The sequence below is a fragment of the Microcebus murinus genome, chromosome 15 (genome assembly GCF_040939455.1).
Source record: "Microcebus murinus isolate Inina chromosome 15, M.murinus_Inina_mat1.0, whole genome shotgun sequence".
Taxonomy (NCBI): Eukaryota; Metazoa; Chordata; class Mammalia; order Primates; family Cheirogaleidae; genus Microcebus; species Microcebus murinus.
In genome coordinates this window covers 6629218-6643369 of record NC_134118.1, presented here as the reverse complement: position 1 = coordinate 6643369, position 14152 = coordinate 6629218, and the positions used below count along the sequence as shown (strand labels likewise).

The following is a 14152-nucleotide window of genomic DNA, read 5'->3' as shown; positions in this document are numbered from 1 at the left end:
GTTACTCTTACGTATTATACTCAGAGTCATTCTTTCCTAAGGTGACATAATTTGAAAGCTCCAGTTTTTCAGTGAAAAATCTTAATCCAAATGGTTCTTTGTAACTGTAAATAAAAATAAACTGATACATGAAAAAAAAACATTTTATTTTTAACTTTAGGAAAAGATACAATTTTACTTTCATTAAATGCTACACCAACCATGTTCTTTGGCTACAATTTTCATGACACTGATGAACTTTTGTATCACAAGTACATTTTTCCCATTTCACTGCATATTTTTCTAATTGACACTCACATTTTAAACTCTTTGTTATGCACAAAATGTCTTACCTACAAAACTCAGTTGTTTTATGCAGCAGCTGCAAATGTCATTTTGCTGGTAGAATTTGGACTTTGAGACATCAGCTTTCCCGCATTGGCCATGGAGTCCAAGAGAGTATAACGGCTCCTATCTACAGTGGCTTACCTGGACTTTGCAAATTTGTAGATCCAAAATGTGCTATCATATGAAAGAACTAAATAAGGATTGGTAGAGGAAACATGAAATATGTCTAATTGCCACAGCCCTTGAGGCCAGCACTCTCTAGGGAGAAGTCTCTGGAACACACTGTACCCTTCTGTGGCAGAACTGCTTGGGGATGCATGTCCTGGTGTTGGGTTTGCCAGAACACTCTTTTAAAAGGAGCTAGCTTCCCTGCTGAACAGGGTGTTAATTTTTTATGGACTTACCCTGTGATGAGGAGCATGAAAAGAATGAGAGAAATAGTGTTGAAACAAAATAAAAGAAGCCTTTCTCTGGTCCTAGATAGAAAATGGAGACAGTTGTTGAAATTTTGCTTGTTAGCAAAGACAGAAGTTAAATGCAGAGCGATTTAATGCAATTAACTCTTTGGTGTGAATTTCCTAGGAAAGAAGAAAGATCAAGCCAAGTCTAGTCCATTTAGAATCAGACCAGATGCTCTTTGGAGTCTGTTAAGATCACATTTCCACTCTGGCAGGTGAGTCTGCCTGGCAAAAAGTTGTTTGACCCAATGGAGAGGTGCCTGCCATGACCCACGGTAAGTCACCAGCCATCTGGCCTATGGTTCTCCACCTATTAAACAAAAGAATATTAAAAGTTTTCTCCTGTTACAAAATTACATGAATCTACATCAAAACATAGAATAATATTTTTTAATATTTTAAAATAATATTTAGCACATAGAGAGTAATATTTTTTTACATTAAATCTGGCTTTGAGCTGCCATTTTCAATAGAAACAATATGAATATGTATTCATTACTTTTCTTTCTGTCTCTGGATCTTTGATCTTAAATAACAAAACTCTGATTTTTTTCTGTGTTTCTTAATAGTTACATACCTAAAGTCAGCATTTTGTCCTAAATAACTGCTAGTCTATCAAGCATTATTTTATGTCAATTAGCTAGCACTCAACCCACAACTATCTAAAAGTCAAAGCCATATTGGGTCTTTCTGCCATCTGATTGGACCTCAGGTACACAAGGTTGAACTGATCATGCTCCTCAGTTCATGGTAAGTGATCATCACTGGCGCTGGCACTGGGGCTGTGGTGGGGAGCTTCTAAGTTGGGCCCCAGCAATCCTCACCTCCTGGTTCTCATGCCCCTTTGTAGACCTCTCCCCTTGAGTGTGGCTGATTTAGCAATTTGCTGCTAATAAATGGAATACAGCTTCCGACTTGCACTCTCTCTCCTTCCCGGGTGCTCGCTCACTTGCTCTGAGGAGGCCAGCTGTGCTGCCATGGGCTGCCCCATAAAGGGACCCAGCTGGCAAAGAGCCACCAGCCAGTGAAGAACTGAGGCCCTCAAGGAACTAAATGCTGTTAATAACCCTGTGAGTGAGCCTGAAAGTGGATCCTTCTCTGGATAAGCCTTCAGATGAGACCACAGCCCGTGTTGACTGGAGTCCTGTGAGAGACTATGAGTCAGATGCACCCAGCTGAGCCATGCCTGATTCCTAACCCATGCAAACTTTGAGATAATAAATGCTCTTGGTTTAAAGCTACTACATTTGGGGGTAATTTCTTATGAAGCAATAACTATTATAATACAAACAATTAGATTTTTAATTAATTATTAATATTTTCCTTCTTCATTCCCCAATCCCATTCACATTCTTTTTTCCCATTTAAGCATAAGTGTAATGTTTTAAATATTTTTCTTGAATATATGCAAATTGTTAGAAAATGTATAATGTTTTATGAGTTGTGTTCTTTTTTTTTTATTTTATTTTATTTTTTTTTTTTATGGAACGCTTCACGAATTTGCGTGTCATCCTTGCGCAGGGGCCATGCTAATCTTCTCTGTATCGTTCCAATTTTAGTATATGTGCTGCCGAAGTGAGCACTATGAGTTGTGTTCTTTACTTAAATAAATGGCATTTTATTATAATACCTCATTCCATTTTTACCTTTTTTTTACTTCATGCTATGCTTTTGAGATCTATTCAAATTTCTTATGTAAATGTAATTCGGTGTTTCTGATTATTACCTACTATTTCATCACAGGCACTTTACTCACCTGTGTTCCAAGTGGTGGGCACTTAGGCAGACTCCACGCACTTGCTACCACGATATTGTGGTGGACGTCATCACGTCTGTCCTCTTGTGGATATTCCTGTTTATATGTAGGAGTTGGGGTTAATAGGATAATTAGTTGAGATTCATGGACCATTGATAATCAAGAATGCTTTCAGCATTCCTACTTAAATTGGCTTAAATAGTAAGAACCTAAATTGTCTCCTACAGCAAGAGTTCTAGAGGAAGCACTAGCAGCCCAGTGGTATAATCAAAGGCTTAGGCATGTTCCATCTTTCTGCTCTGCCATTCTCTAGCAGTCAGTGTTATTTTCCCCACTGGACACAAGACAGTTGTAGCAGCTCTGGGCATCACATGATCATAGCTGGTGCAGGAGAGGGTTATAGCTTCCCATGCAACTTTTTTATTATAGAGAAAAATTTTTATTTAGCAGATGTCTGCTTTGGTCCCATTGACTAGCATTTTATATATATTTTAACAGAGACTGTGAAAGCAAGTGTCTGGAATTTTTGGCATCCTCTGCCAACAAGGAAAATCAGAGAAGGCTGTGTTTCTATGTAAGTTTCTGTTACATAATGTATCTACTATTTATATCCACTGAGTACTGACTGAATGCTATATCAGTGTATCAGTCGGTTATTGCCAAAATAATGCTGTGGAACAAATTGCCCTGGAACTAAATGTCTTAAAGCACAATAATGTATTATCACTGATCCATCTGTGCATCTTCTGAAAGTTCAGCTGGGTCAGGTTTGCTCCCTGTGTCTCGTCCTGCTTGGACTGGTGCACTTCGCTAGGGCATGTTCTCCTCAGTGGCAGAAGCACAAGGGATCAAGCCTGACCAAACAACATTTCAAGCCTCTGCTCAAGTCACTTCTGTTAACAGACTATTGACCAAAGCAAGTCACATGGCTGGTCAGGTTTAAAGGCAAGGGACAGAGATGTGCACAGGGAAGTCTACCATGAGACCACATTGAGTCACATGGCCACACCCAATGGGGAGAAGAAGTCTACTCCTCTTATGGAAGTTAGCAGAGAGGCAGTGAATATATCTGAACAATAATCTCACATATCATAACCAGTACTCTCTCACGCCAGCAGTGCAGGAGGTTTCTGTATGCCAGTATCATCACCAGCACTTGGTATTTAGCAATGTTCCCGCATTTTTGCCAACAAAATAGTCAGAGAGTTGCCTTAATTTACATATCTCTGCTGATTGTTGGATGGAATTGAGTATTTCTTCATATGTTTATTAGCTCTTTGGGTTTCCTTCGTCTTTAAACTACTTATCCACTGGACATTTTAAAATTGAGTTTTCTATATTTTTCTTGGTCATTTGCTGGAATTCCTTATATAATATTAACATTAGCCTCCAATTTATTTTAGATGTTGCCTATCTCTTCTCACATTCGCCACCTATTATGTGAAACTTCTTTGTGGTATTAAATAGAAATCTTTAATTTTGTTGTAGTTAACATTTTGTTCATTTTGTGTTTTTGGAGTGTTATCTATTAATAAAAACTCTTTTCATACATCCTAATGTCACAATATTAAAAATGTTTTCATACTTACTTTGTAGTTTTAATTTTTGTATCTTTTTTAAATCAATTTAAATTTATATTTTTGTATGGCATCAGGTAGACATTTTTCATATTGTGAAGTTTTCTTAACATCAGCTACTAAAAAATGTCATCCTTTTTTACTAATTGATAATGGTGTCTCTATCATAGAACAAATTCCCACATTTACTTGGATTTGCTTCTGGGTTTCTTATTCTTTTCATTGATCCCTTTGTCTTGTCCAATGCCAAGACCACCTTTTTTTCTTTTTAATTACTTCATTTTTGTAGTATCTTAGTGTCTGGATACACAGGTTTCCTTGATATGTTCTTCTAGGTAGCTTTTCAAATGAATTTGTCAAGTTCATGCAAAATCCTGCCAGAATTCTGATTTGAACTGCGTTTAATTTACAGATTGACTTAGGAAGAACTGTTTTGTTGAAAATGCATGAGGAGTGACTAGTTTTTCAAGCCAACATACTGTAATAAACTTCATTGGGGGCAAATTAAATACTCTTTTCTAACCATCTGGAATAAGTGTTGCATAAGTTGTAGGGAGCAGTGATCCCTTCACGGTAACACTCACCTTCTTTTCTGTAAAGTCTCTGATTATGAGTGGAGTGCTTATTTTATTCAGTGATTCATTTAGCTCTACACAGGATAATACCACTTCTAGTTTTATACTTAGCATTTTATGGAGCTATTTATATCTCTTCAAATTTGCCCAGTGTTGCATTTGTTCTGGTGAAGTTTCCTAATTATTACACCATGTTAATGAGACCAAGCTCATTAGAACCATTTCTTTTGGAGTCTTTTAGCCTTGTCCTCACCCTGGCTAGCCATCGTGGAAACATATGCTTTTGAGGACAAGGGAAACCTAGAGAGTGTGCTTGAGAGAGTTCAAACCCTTCCCTACTCCTGGAAAATACCTGAGTCATGCGCTTACTAATGGACTAATTTTCATATATAAAGGACAGGACCTGCTCATTATTTGTAGCTCATTTAGGATAGTTAATGAAGAGTAGCCTTAATGAAGAGGCTGGAAAAATATAGCACAAGGGTGGTCTTCAATTGGATTAATCATCTCTGCCCTGAAAGTTGATTCATCTTTTTTTAACCTACCAAAAGGGAGTCTAAAGGAGTGACCCATTTGAACATTTAGCAACATATTAAATCCAGTTCGGATTCCATATTGTAGGCTTAAAAAAACCCACTGTTTAATGAGTGCATTTCTAACATATAATTCACTGAGAGGATAAACATGTCTTTTCAATGTGCTATTTAAGATAAAAACTGTATTAAATGAGCTCAGAATTGTTAAACTTAGCTCTATAAATGTTTAGCGATTTTATATTTTCCCCTTGCTTTGTCTGCATATCTCTCTTTTCTTTCCAACCTTCGCTGGGTTCTTTTTAAAGTCACTGCCTTCTAAATCATGTAATTTTGAGTAACAAGACAGCTAGGTGACATATTGCAATATTGAAATTGTTGAGTCAGGTCTTTCTTCAAAATTTCACAACTGTTAAAATCCTCACATTGGAAAATATGACTAATTCCCTCTAATTCTTAAACGTCTTCTCCAGAAAAGAATCACTTTCGTGCCACCCGAGTGCCGTGAGGGCGGCTCCCTCCTGGCCCCAGCTTAGCTCAGTGCGGCTCAGCGCGGGTCTGACCGTGGTGGGCGGTGGGCGGCACCAGACGCTCTCCTCCTACCTGCGCAGCAGGAGTCAGCAGGCAGAAACCCCCATGCAGACCCTAGGCTGAATTTTGTCTAAAGAAATGCTTTGTGTGCAGTCCAAACTGGTGGCTTCATGCTTTTTAAAGTGCTTTTTAAATTTAAGATGTTGTCCAAGTTCTTCTTACCTCGAAGAAATCTTTCATTTCCAGGTAGCCCAGAATGGATTCTCCAAATTGCTGAGAAACGGTGAGGACCTCTGAGGTTTTTGGGTACGTGTGTGTGGTCTCTGCATTCCTTTTGGCAAAATCACCAGAGCCGCAGGCCCAGCTGAAATTCCTCTTATACCTGCTGGCAAATATGTATAGTAGCTGAGATTTCTGAGTGCTTACAGTGTGCTCTTGCTGAATTGTCTAATGCGATCCTCACAAGCCCTCACCAAAGGAGGTATTATGGCATCCCTCATTTTACACACAAGGAGTCTGCGGTGCTAGACAGTTAACCTTATTTTGCACGTGAGGAAACTGAGTCTCTCTAATGTCAGTCTTTGCTCTTCATAGCAGATGATGTCTGTGTTTTGCTTAGGTCACCTCTCCTTTACTTTGTGCCATTTTTTGTGGGCCCGTTAGCTCTGGGGTGCTTTTCTTTCCACTGCCCCAGGCGCTGGAGCCTTCCTGGCCTGCACAACCTGGGGCAGGAATTTTCCGTCCCCTGGGGGCAGGCTTACCGAGTGGCTAATGGCCTCAGGAGTCGGAAAGGCTCCCCTCCCTCGCCTTGCCAAACAGGGCTGGCAAGCCCTGGCGGGGTCGGGGAAGCTGCCCTCTGCAAGGCTCTGCTGACCCCTTCTTGCCTGGCCTCTCTCCTTCCAGTCCTGCTCCCGCACCCCTCGCTCCCTGGCTCCCCCTAGAAGCCGGGTCTGTCCACAAAGTCACCGCACAGGAACCCTCATCTCAGGATTTGCTTCTGGGGAGCCCAACCTAAGAAGTTCCTGTTTCCTCCGGTTTCATGGGGCAGAAGGCTCTGGAGCATGACAGCGAGGATTAGGCTAATACGTTCAAATGTGTGGAAAGTGTGAGTCTTGGAAATTTAAAACAAGAAAACTAAACCTTTAGATGGCTTTTTACCCTCAACATGCAGCTTACCTGGGGATACCTCAGGGCTTTTGTTTAACCTTCCATTCACTCATTCCAGGGAATAGTCACGTACTGTATGTACCGTGTGGTTCTTATCTGAATTGTTCCGGGAAGAAAAGCCAGATATTTTTATTCTTAAGGCATCTTCTTTCTCTGATCCAGTCAACTTCTTCTTAATATTCTGTTCATATCCCACTCCAGACTCCACTCTTCCAGTCCACCTGGTAGTTCTCTCTGTCTTCTAACGCAGGGTGAACCCTATGACGAGATGGAGTTCTCCCTGTGAGCAGTGTGATTTATCCTGGGGCAAGAAGTGGTGAGGGTGAGATACCAGGAAAAAGGAGCTCAGCTCTGGAAAATCTGGGGGCGTGGAGGTTGTGAGCCAGGCAGGCGGGTCTTGGGGGCGAGTGTGTGTGCTCGTGTCTGTGTGTGTTACAAGCCCTATGTGAGCAAAGAACTCTAACCCTGTGAGCCCAAGTGAGCAAGGCATGGCATACTGGGAGAGAGAGAGAGAGAGAGGAACCCATTTACCTCCTCCGCCCCGCCACTGGGAAGCAGTGGCAGTGGCAGCACTTGCTCAGTGGCTCAGGACAGGTGACAGGGCGCTGCAGGTTTTAGAGGTGGGATGTGCTCCTGTGCTCAGTTTCCACAGCTCCTGGGAGCAAGCTCAGAGGGCGCAGGCCGGATGCTCTGTGTTTCAGGAGCAGCCCCGTGTGGTAGTCACAGGGACAACCACCCCAAAGAACAAGATTCTTCTGCGCACGGTTCTGGGAATGCCAAAGGCTCAGAGTTAGGTTTTATTTTGGGAGGGGAGTTGGAACAGGATAGGGTTTCTCCTTCTCTCTGTAACTCATTTGTTGTGCTGCTGTGGTGTAGGTTGTCTGCTTTCTAAGTCTCTTAGAATGTGCCTAGGAATGAAGCAATCTAATGAAACAAGGCTCCCTGCCTTTGCTGCTTTCCCTGAGGGGTTGGGATGCTTCCTCTGATCTTGAACTTGGGGACGGATGGGGCCCCTGTGTTAGTTCTCGGGGCCTTCCATCAGAGGTAAGCCCTTGGTAGCAACACGTTTTATGGTTGTTGGTACCACGATGACATCTTTGCTTCCAATGTCAGTTTCTGAAAAGGTTCATGTCCTGTGCTCCTGCTGTCTGTGGCTTCAGAGAAGACTGTGTTCTCCTTCCTGGCTCAGCTCTGGCCCAGGGCGGCATGCACTGGGGCTCCTGGGTCCTGAGTTCCTCTCAGCTGACCCACCCTTTCTTGCCCAGTCACGAGGGGGAAAGTCTTAAAGCCAAAAGGTGGCTGTTTTAGAAACTCACCTCTGACCCCTGCCAGTTAGGTGACTTTGAACACAGCTCACTTAAACTCTTTACGGCTGCTCTTCCTCTCTAGAGAAGGGGATAATACCTCTTCTCTTTATTTTAAGAATTCAATGTGTTAATGCATTGAAAACAATTTATTAAATGTAGAGTACTTATTATAGACATATGAAGCATTGTTATGTTTTATTAATATTATACACAGCTCAGAGTTTAGGATTTTGCAAGTTAAGAACTATCATTCAAAGAGTGTCTTGAAATGCTTTGGAATGAGAATTCATGCAAGGAAATATAGGAGATGGGAGAATCTTCCAGAATGCAGACGGAGGAGACTCCTGAGGAGAGAAGTCATTGGACTTAACTTGTTCTAATTGTTGGTGCCTATGCTGAAAGGAAGCCTGGCCAGAGAGGCAGAGCAAAGAGCAGGGAGGGACTGTGGTGTGGATGTGTGTGTGAGCATATGTGTGTGCATGTGAGTGCATATGAGTGCATGCTGTGTGTGACTGTGTGTGAGCATGTATGAGTACATGTTGTATGTGTGTGATTTATGTGAGCATGTATGAGTAGATGCTGTATGTGTGTGATTTATATGAGGATGTATGAGTGCATGCTGTGTGTGATTATATGTGAGCATGTACATGCTGTATGTATGTGTGATTGTATGTGAGCATGTATGAGTGCATGCTGTGTATGTGTGTGTGTGCATGTGAGGTGTATAAGTGCATGCTGTGTATGTGACTGTGTGTGAGCATGTATGAGTGCATGCTGTGTATGTGTGTGTGTGCATGTGAGGTATATAAGTGCATGCTGTGTATGTGTGTACATGTGAGGTGTATAAGTGCATGCTGTGTGTGTGACTGTGTGTGAGCACATATGAGTGCATGCTGTGTGTGTGTGTACATGTGAGGTGTATAAGTGCATGCTGTGTGTGTGACTGTGTGTGAGCATGTATGAGTGCATGCTGTGTATGTGTGTGTGTGCATGTGAGGTATATAAGTGCATGCTGTGTATGTGTGTACATGTGAGGTGTATAAGTGCATGCTGTGTGTGTGACTGTGTGTGAGCACATATGAGTGCATGCTGTGTGTGTGTGTACATGTGAGGTGTATAAGTGCATGCTGTGTGTGTGACTGTGTGTGAGCATGTATGAGTGCATGCTGTGTATGTGTGTGTGTGCATGTGAGGTATATAAGTGCATGCTGTGTATGTGTGTACATGTGAGGTGTATAAGTGCATGCTGTGTGTGTGACTGTGTGTGAGCACATATGAGTGCATGCTGTGTGTGTGTGTACATGTGAGGTGTATAAGTGCATGCTGTGTATGTGACTGTGTGTGAGCATGTATGAGTGCATGCTGTGTATGTGTGTGTGTGCATGTGAGGTATATAAGTGCATGCTGTGTATGTGTGTACATGTGAGGTGTATAAGTGCATGCTGTGTGTGTGACTGTGTGTGAGCACATATGAGTGCATGCTGTGTGTGTGTGTACATGTGAGGTGTATAAGTGCATGCTGTGTGTGTGACTGTGTGTGAGCATGTATGAGTGCATGCTGTGTATGTGTGTGACTGTGAGCACGTATGAGTGCATGCTGTGTGTGACTGTGTGTGAGCATGTATGAGTGCATGCTGTGTGTGTGTGTGACTGTGAGCATGTATGAGTGCATGTGTGTATGTGTGTGTGTACATGTGAGGTGTATAAGTGCATGCTGTGTGTGTGACTGTGTGTGAGCATGTATGAGTGCATGCTGTGTGTGTGACTGTGAGCACGTATGAGTGCATGTGTGTATGTGTGTGTGTGCATGTGAGGTGTATGAGTGCATGCTGTGTATGTGACTGTGTGTGAGCATGTATGAGTGCATGCTGTGTGTGTGTGCATGTGAGGTGTATAAGTGCATGCTGTGTGTGTGACTGTGTGTGAGCATGTATGAGTGCATGCTGTGTGTGTGACTGTGTGTGAGCATGTATGAGTGCATGCTGTGTGTGCATGTGTGAGTGTATGTGTGCATGTGAGTGTGTGTGAAGGCAGTGGGGGCAGGAAGGAACTGGACTATGGGAAGTGTTTTAAATGACTTTATTCTTCTATTCATGACCCTATGAGGTATGTATTACTATCCTGCCCCTCCCCTTTTTACATTCTATTTTAAGATTGTGACAAAAAACATTCAACATAAAATTTATCTTCTTAACCATTTTTAAGTGTACAGTTCAATAGTGTTAAATATATTTATATTGTTGTGCAACAGCTCTCCTGACCTTTTTTATCTTACAAAACGGAAAATCTATATCCACTGAATGGCAGCTCCCCATCTCCCCCTCCCCCAGGCCCTGGCAACCAGCATTCTACCGTCTGTGAATTTGACTACTGTGGGAATCACACACTATTTGTCCTTTTGTGGCTGTGTTAGGTCACTTAGCATAATGTCTTCCATGTTCGTCCATGTTTTAGCATGTAACAGAATTTCCTCTTTTTCAAGGCTGAGTATATTCCATTTTGTGTTAATGTCACCTTTTGGTAGATGAGGAAACTGATCGTGAGGTTCCATTACCTCCCTCAGACTAGTTAGCAGGGTGACCAGAATTTGAGCCCAGTTGTGGCTGGCTCCAAAACCTGTGCCCTTCCTACCACGCCTGACTGCCTCCTTGGAGGATTCGCCGAGTGTGTGGCTGGAAATCCTTCACATCTCCCAGAAACTCCCTACCTCCCACCACTCCATCAGATTGTATAGCAGGAAGGAGAAATTACTCTGGTGAAGGTGTGAAGCATAAACGCGGGGGGACTTCACCGGAGACAATGACCTGCCGCGGTGCGTGCTTGCACCACTTGAGAAGCAGACGTTTAGGGCACAGGTCTCCACCACGCCTTTTCAAGGCACGCGTGCGGTCACATGTGAAGGCTTCTCCCAGCGTGTATCTGGGGGAGGGTGGCTCATGGGGAAGGAAGAAAAAGGCTGCCCTCAGAATGCATTTGCCAGTGCGTGCATGCGTGCGTGCGTGTGTGTGTGTGCGCGCGTGTGTGCACTCGTGGGGGGAGGGGTTTATTGCCCAGTGCAAAAACCCTTGTGAACTGTTGTGTGGTGTGATTCTACTTCAGAAGTACGCTAAGCAAAGCCACATGCATACGCCAATACATGTGGATTTGTCAGGAGGCGTCATGTAGGAACTCAGCGTGATCACTGTGTCCCGTGCAGGGTAGCTTTCTGAAACGTGTGGAACCACATCAGGAACTCTGCTATGCCAGGAGAAACTGCCAAAGGCCCATTTCCAAGAAGGCTTCTAGACCCCTTGAGACTAAGTATAAATTCATTAGTGAAATAAACTCAAAGTCTTTACTGTGACCTACAAGATTCTGTGCAATATGTCTCCTCATAGTCTCTCCAATGTCTCTTTGGGCCACTCCATTCCTCTTGTTCAGGTCCAGTTAGGTGGGTCCTTTAGTTCCATAGGCCAAGGTCTTTCCTACCCCAGGTCCTTGGCACGTGCTGTTTCCTTTGCCTGGAAGGCGTTTACCCCAATCCCTCTGGCTTCTCCCCATCTGTGTCTCAGCTTCCATGCCAGCTTTCCACGGAGGCCTGTCCAACCACCACGTCTAGTTTTGCAGTCTCTCCTACCTGATAACTTCCCTCCTCAGCCCTTGTGTGTGTGTTTGTCGCAGCACTTTTAAAGCTTGCAATTGTTTTATTCACTGGTGCAGTTTCTATTTTTACTGTCTTCTTCCTGGCACGGCAGGAGCTCCAGCCACCTTGGCGGGTGCCCGCAGCCCTGTGCGCGTTGCTGGGCCAGTACGCTCGCCTGAGGCCTGCAGGCCGTGGCACGGCAGAAAATAATCACCATCTCCTGCACAGAGCCTGTTCCAGTAGGTGTCTGTTACATTTACAAAGGAACTTGAGGGCCACGCAGAGGAAGAAGAGGCCAATGAAGGATGAGGCGGAGCTTCTGCTGGAGCTGAGGGTTCCCCGGAGCAGCCGGCAATCGGAGCTGAGCTGGGAGGAGCCGCAGGGCTTAGCAGCCGTTTTGGGCTGTGGCCCCGGGCAGGTGCAGGTGATGTGGGGACTTGACATGAGGCAGAAACAACTGCACACCCCAAGAGGTCACTTTTGGAAGCCATGAATTGGAGCCTCTTAGAAAATAAGTCATGAAAGGTCAACTGAAAGGCTTGGCGCTTGCCTGGAGGACCATCTCCATCACCTTCCGTCGGATGTGGCAGAAGGAGGTGCTTTTGGTTGGGCACAGGCAGGTCTGCTTGCAGTGTGGGGGACCCAGTGGCCACAGCCTCTGGCTCTCAGAGACCAGGGCAGCAGACAGGGCCAGGGACACTGGGACCCAGGAAACGCATAGTGCAGGCCTGGACCGGGTGACCCAGCCAGGGGCTCTCTGAGAAGATGCCCTGCCTGGAATCCCAACCCTTTTGCACCTGACACTCAAAGGTTGACATGGTGCTGTCCCCCCGGGTGGTGGTAACTAGCATGGGGTTGGGAGGCTTGAAGCTCAGGCCACAAGCCCCCGTCTAACAGGCAAACCACTGGGGGGGGAGGGAGCTTCTGCTCTCCCACCTCTTGAGGATCTGAGCTCATGGGATTCCTCCCGGCTCTGGGGGAAAGACGCTGCAAACAGCCTTACCTGCGCCTGGCAAGGTCTGGAAAAGAGTGTGACCAGAGCAAGGGAGCGGGGCTGCGGCTCACACTCGCAAGGCCTGTTCCCGCCGAGAGCCTCCCGGCTTCCACAGCACTTGACCTGTCCCTTTGTCTTGCCCCTTGCCTTTCTGACCTTCCAGACCCTCTCCACTCAATGGGCACTATCAGTTCCAATTTACAGATAAGGAAACAGACTCAGAGGAGATGAAGAACTAAAACTAGATCTTCCCACTTGCTGCCAAAATTATTCGTTCTGTGTCTCCTACGGCTTTTAAGAGGGAAGAGGCTGTGAGCTGGAAGAGCTGAGAGACCCGCTGAGGCGCGCGCCTGGGTGTCGGCTCGCAGCTGTGTGGGTTTGATGTTTGGTTTCACCGCTGGAGGTGAGAGAAGGAACTGCTTCCTGAGCCGGTCTCCCCGTGATGCAGACAATTTCCACCCCCCGGGAGCGGTTCGCCTGCTTCCTGGGGTTCGGAGAGGGGTGAGAGAGACGAAGGCGCGCCCCTCTGTAGCACCACTGGGGCAGTCTACGCTTCCCACCTGGTGCTGCGTGTTCTGAATTAATGCAGGACCCAGCATTAATTCCCCTCCAGCGAGGGCTCATGGCACCAGAGACTGTGCCTGTTCAAAGCTCAAACAGAAAGGGACTCAGGTTCACAGAGACGGGAAACTGATGAGATCAATCTTACATAACCAAAGCGTGGCATCAGCTCAATCTGTGAAGTTTCTCAACCATTTTTGATCCAAAATTCTTCTGCTAAAGATATCAGTCTTATGTGAAGCTTTTTTGTGATTTGCTATTATAAGCAAATATCTTGGTGAAAACAAATGACAATCTTAGAAAATGCTTTATTTGCTAATCAGCAAGACTTCACCCCTGTTCTCATGGGCCTGGCCATGAAAATTCCTTTCATGTGCCACTGTTAAACATCACTTGATATTTCTTGCATAGGATGGATGGAAAGGCAGCGATTTTGGGAAAAGGGGTCTTTAGAAAGAAATATTTGGTGAGATTGTTAAAAATCATGTGCCTGGGCTCTGCTTCCTGAGGTTCTAATTGAGATCGTCTGTTTGGACTAAGGGGCTCACGCACCTTTGGGAACCAGTGACTCAGGGAAGGCGGGGACTCGTCAGAGACATTGACCCAGGCCCGGTGCCTCTCGGACCCCTTCCTCCCACCGCCTCCTCCAGTCAGCCGTCCTTTCCAGGGAGGGACTGCGGAACATGCCCGCCCAGCCAGCGGCCTCCCCTCACCCAGTTAAGTCCCTATTAGTGACATAAAATG

At 44.8% G+C, this 14152-nt stretch overlaps 1 non-coding gene across 1 annotated transcript; it reads right to left on the bottom strand.

Annotated features, from left to right (window-relative positions):
- Nucleotides 1–2261: 2261 nt before the first annotated feature.
- On the bottom strand, nucleotides 2262–2368 carry LOC142876754 (U6 spliceosomal RNA). The gene has a single exon (XR_012923574.1). It is a non-coding gene; the product is annotated as a U6 spliceosomal RNA (small nuclear RNA).
- Between the last annotated feature and the right edge of the window lie 11784 nt (nucleotides 2369–14152).